The sequence below is a fragment of the Sorex araneus genome, chromosome X, assembly GCF_027595985.1.
Source record: "Sorex araneus isolate mSorAra2 chromosome X, mSorAra2.pri, whole genome shotgun sequence".
NCBI lineage: Eukaryota > Metazoa > Chordata > Mammalia > Eulipotyphla > Soricidae > Sorex > Sorex araneus.
The window spans coordinates 339,587,140-339,593,139 of record NC_073313.1 but is presented as its reverse complement, the minus strand read 5'-3'; positions in this window follow the sequence as shown (position 1 = coordinate 339,593,139).

Genomic DNA, 6,000 nt, shown 5'->3' with positions numbered 1-6,000 from the left:
CCAACCAAGGTTAGATTCCTGGCACCAGATATAGTTCCCTGAGCCCACCAGAGTGATTCCTGAGTTCAGAGTCAGGAGTAAGCTCTGAACATCTCTGGGTGTGGCCCAAAAATCAAAAACTAAAAATAAATAAGCTTAAAAATTGGGTTCTCATTGAAATTTATTCTAACCAAAGTGAAAGAGAAATTTGCCATCTTGAATAATAATATAATTCAATGGAAAATAGAATCTTATTTTTAAGTTCTATTATTTTGTCTAGAAATATTTCAAAGAAGCATTTTATTCAGAAAAACTGCAGGAAATCATTAGGATGGATTTTTTTTAATTTTTTTTATTGAGTCACCTTGTGGAAAGTTACAAAATTTTCAGGTTTAAGTCTCAGTTATACAATGCTCATACACCCATCCATTCACCAGTGCACATATTCCACCATCAAGAATCACGGTATACCTCCCCCCTTCCCCCCACCTCTCCAGCCCCCCACCCCACATGTGTAACTGGTAAATTTCACATTACTTTCACTTTACTTTGATTACATTCAATATTTCAACAAAAAATTCACTATCATTGATTTGGAGTTCCTCCCCCCTAAGGTCGACCTGCTGAAAAGAAAGCATTTGGTAATTTGTTTTCCATTGCTGAGAATGAAGAGATATGAGGTCAGGAGGCCGCACTAGCAGCCGCACAGTTTTGGATTTCTGTATTTCAGTATTTTACTAACTAAGTCCAGAGAAATATCTGCCAGAAATCACAACATTGTGAGCTTGTATCTCTCAGCTACTTTATATTCCACATATGAGTGCGATCTTTCTATGTCTGTCTCTTTCTGACTCATTTCACTCAGCATGATACTTTCCATGTTGATCCACTTATATGCAAATTTCATGACTTCATGTTTTCTGACAGCTACGTAGTATTCCATTGTGTAGATATACCAGAGTTTCTTTAGCCAATCATCTGTTTTCGGGCACTCTGGTTTTTTCCATATTGTGGCTATTGTGAACAGAGTGGCAATGAACATGGAAATGCAGATGTCATCTCTACTATACCTTTTTGCCTCTCCGGGATATATTCCGAGGAGTGGTATTGCTGGGTCAAATGGGAGCTCAATTTCTAACTTTTTGAGAATCATCCATATTGTTTTCCAAAGGGCTGAACGAGTCGGCATTCCCACCAGCAGTGAAGGAGAGTCCCTTTCTCCCCACAAGGATGGATTTTTTTTAAATTTAACAATTTCTTTAATCAGACAAATATATTTTGGGCTACAATAGGATAATATGTGAGAAGCTTTGATTTTGCAGCATATAAATATAACATTTTAAAAATTGTCAATAAAAACATCTTTTTAAGGGTTGGAGAAATAATGCAATGGGAAAGTTGCTTGCCTTGCAGGTTCAATCTCACACTATAAAAGGATCTCCTGAGCTGTCTCAGGAGTGATCCCTGAGCACAGAGCCAGGAGTGAGTCCTGAACACAGAAGTTTGAGGTGTGTTGCCCTCACACCCCAAAAAACTTTTTAGATAAGTTAGTAAAACATACCATAGATAAGGACAACAAAAGCTACAAAAACAGTATGCGTGAAATATTTATGGTTACAGTGTTATTGAGTTAAATACTACTGAGAAATTTCTCCACAGAGCAAAATTTTCTCTGGGTTTACTAGGTCCCTCAGTATTCCTGAGAGTCATTTTTCTGAATTAAAAATAAACTGATGGTATAAAAATAAGTATAATTTGTAGGTGTCAAAAATTTCAAGTTAATTACCCACAACATATTATTGAATATTGTTAAAAATAATTGAGTTATATTTGAGGGAAGTAACAGTGCCATAGTATATAAAAATGACTTTCAAAATGCAAGACTACTCATGAATATATACTAAAACAGTTGTATTGATTTTTTTAAGTTAGATAACAAATAGCAAAATTCTGTTTGGTGTAATGCACAGCACATGAAAAATCTGCATTTACTTTACATAAAAACTTCCTTTGGAAAAATATATGTAACACTGTTAGGGCAATTTGATAGTAAAGCTTACTTTCTCACCCACTCTTCTGCTTGCTAGCTCACTCCCAACGTTTTTCCTCCTCTCACTTCCCCTCACTTTACACATACCTTTATGCCTAAATTTTATACCTCTTCTCTCTAAAAAAAGTTCCAAATTCAGATTTAACTATATATTTCTTTAACCTTTGACACATCAAAAGCACCTCCACTTGTCCTTTCCCTTTAAGTGGGTAGGGAGAAAATTCTTCCCCAAATATTTATCCATATAGTCCAGGTTAATGATGTACCAATAAAAAAAATTTTGTCAGGAAGTCTGAGAGGTCATTCCCCAGATGGATGACTGCATGAATACTGGGCTTGCTGACCTTACCTATATTTAGATGAACTCAGTAGTAACAAATAGAAATAAACAAGGAACCTGTATTTCCAACATTTGCCATGGAATGCCAAGAGAGAACTTCTAAATGGCAGAGGAAGACTACTGAAAATCCACTCCTGCACAAGAAATGGAAGCACTAATAAAATGTGTTAAAATCAACTTTTTGCAGTTCTAACAATTAAAGACTTGCAGCTATCCAATGCACATGGATGTTTATTCAAGAAAAATAGCTGAAACTCAAGAAGAACAAGAAGTTTCATGGAATTTGAACCTGCACTATTCCATTCTGCCTTTCAAAAAAAACACAGTAGGAGCAATAACACAGCAGGTAGGGCATTTGCCTTGCATGCGGCCGACCCGGTTTCAATTCCTCCGTCCCTCTCAGAGTCCGGCAAGCTACCAAGAGTACCCTGCCCGCACAACAGAGCCAGACTACCCATGGCGTATTCAATATGCCAAAAACAGTAACAAGTCTCACATGGAGACGTTACTGGTACCCGCTCTAGCAAATCTATGAATAACAGGACGACAGTGCTACAGCCTTGAAAACAAATAGCTTCATCTTTACATTCAGTGTAATGTAAAATTGCAGCTCCGCACTCACTGGAGAAAACAAAACTGTTTGGAACTCACAAAGACCACCCCAAAATCTATCACAATTTGACCTGTCCAGATGTGATGGCTTCCATTCTCAGGGCATCTCTATTTGGTCTGACTGTGAACTAGCTCTAGAAACCACCCCTCACCAAAGTTTTTGTCCAAAATGATCAGTGACAGCTAGTTAATACCATAGCTGCCTTAAGTGGCAAGAGCAGTTGGGATTTGCAGTTAGAAATTCCTTACGAATTTCTAAGGAATGCTATAATAGCATTTGGGGTGTTACAGCATTCTGACATATTCCTGAGAATCTAGGTCATGTGCTTATGCAAAACTTTAGCATCCCCAGGAAGGACCTGAGAAGGTCCTAGACCTTCACGTCTGGCTGGCCTTGCATCTCTGTTCAAGGAAGTGAAGGTTAAGTATATAAATCCCTTCTGGTGTATTGAAGTTATAAATCCCTTCTGGTGTCTGCAACACAATTACAGTAAAAACAGAAGGGCAAAGAGCAGCACCAGTTGGAACAGAAATCACAGTAGTCGTCACAGAGACAAAGTAAACAGATGACTAAGGGAAAAGAACACTCCCATTGAGACAAGGCTCACTCTTTTCACTTTACCTTGGAAAACTTTTCCATTTTCTCAGTCACAAGTAATCTGTTTCCTCAATGAGAGCAGAGTTTCCCATCCCTTTCCTGTAATATAGACTATATGTTGCCATTGTTCTTTTTTCTTTCTCATTCCCACTATTCATTTCAGTAGGTACAGCAGTTATTTTCAAACAACTCTTTCTGCTTTCCCAATTGGGTTTGTGCACTCCACTGGTTCAACAACATGGGGTCAACATGCCTCCTTTGGTTTCTGTTTTCTAATCCAGTCATTTGCTTTCTGATATTCTCACAGTTTGGGCTGGGGAAGAATTGTGGCTCCCAGGGTGACAGATAGCAGGTTACCAACATTTAATTCTGCCAACATATTTATTTTCAAAATTAAAATTTTGACTCCTTTCCTAGGTATAATTAAACCCAGGAAATATTTTCTCAGCAATTCATTTGACATAGGTTTTACTCAATTATTATACTATTGCTTTACCATTACTAGTTTTTATGTTGTCTATATCTTCTCTAAGTAGCTATGAGCTATCCATGCATGTTAAATCTACTTTTCTGCCTAAAATATTGTCATCTTGCATTCATCTTAAAGTATTTAAAGTATATTTTTTAACCTTGCCTTCTTCTAGAACCTAGATTTGTATAATCCTTCGTCTTTATAATCCTTAGTCTTTGTATAATCCTTAGTATTCTAAATCTTTATAATCCTTACTTTCCTTTTTTTTAATTTTGTATTTGTGAATAACCATGGGATACAGTTGTAGACTTACAAACTTTCATGCTTGCGATTCAGTTATACAATGATTGAGTACCCATCCCTCCACCAGTGCCCATTCTCCACCACCAATGATCCCAGTATCCCTCTTACCATTCCTGCCCCATTCCCCACCACCACCCCACCCCACCTCTGTGGCAGGGCATTCCCTTTTGTTCTCTCTCTCCTTTTGGCTGCTGTGATTTGCAGTAGAGGTATTGAGTGGCCATCATGTTTGGTCTGTAGTCTGCTTTCAGCATGCATCTCCCATCCCAAGCGGGTCCTCCAAACACCCTTTACTGGGTGTTCCCTTCTCTATCTGAGCTTCCTTTTCCCCCAGCATGTGTGGCTGGTTTCCAAGCCGTGGAGCAAACCTTCTGGTACTTATCTCAACTATTCTTGGGTGTTAGTCTCCCATTCTGTTACTTTACATTCCACAGATGAGTGCAATCTTTCTATGTCTGTTCCTCTCTTTCTGACTCATTTCACTTAGCATGATACTTTCCATGTTGATCCACTTATATGCAAATTTCATGACTTCAATTTTTCTAACAGCTGTATAGTATTCCATTGTGTGTATGTACCATAGTTTCTTTAACCAGTCATCTGTTTTGGGCACTTCATTATTTTCCAGATTTTGGCTATTGTAAAATGTGCTGCAATGAACATATAAATGTAGATGTCATTTCTACTATACCCTTTTGCCTCTCCGGGATATATTCCCAGGAGTGGTATTGCTGGGTCAAATGGAAGCTCGATTTCTAATTTTTTGAGAATCAACCATATTGTTTTTCAAAAGGGCTGAACCTTCTGAACCTCAAAAGAAACAGTGACCAAAATACAGACAGTCAACAGAATAGGAAAGGATATTCACCCAATACCCATCTGATAAGGGGTTGATATCAAGGATATACAAGGCACTAGTTGAACTCTACAAGAATAAAACATCCAACCCCATCAGAAAATGGGGGAATGAAATGAACAGAAACTTTCTCAAAGAAGAAATCTGAATGGCAAAAAGGCACATGAAAAAATGCTCTACATCACTAATCATCAGGGAGACGCAGATCAAAACGAGATACCACCTCACACCAAGGAGGCTGGCCCACATCCAAAAGAACAAAAGCAACTGGTGTTGGCTTGGATGTGGGGAGAAAGGTACTCTTCTTCACTGCTGGTGGGAATGCTGACTCGTTCAGCTCTTAGTCTTTCTTTGTTCAAGGGCTGGAAAAGCAGGTATAGTGCTTGCCTTACCAGGGTTCGGTCTCTGGAATCCTATATGGTCCCACAAACACTGTCAGGAGTGATCCCTGGTCAATTCCAACAACAAAAAAAGATTATTTTAGGAAAGGAAAACAGCTTAGCATATTATATAGACATGTTTGATTTATAACAGGAGTTTGAGATTATAAACAATTGTAATTCGTTCAGATTTTAGAAATGGATTCATACCACACAAAATGTTTCTATTTTCAAAAGGAAGTATAAATTTCAGGAAGAAATTAGAAAATTGACATTTGGAGTTAATAAAATACATTTTAATTCAGACCAAGTTCCAAAAACTTTTAAGAATCGTTTACAAAAATACCTGTGGAAATTAAGAGTCTTTTGCCAATGGTTAAATATTTTAACTGTAAATGCACACCAAATTT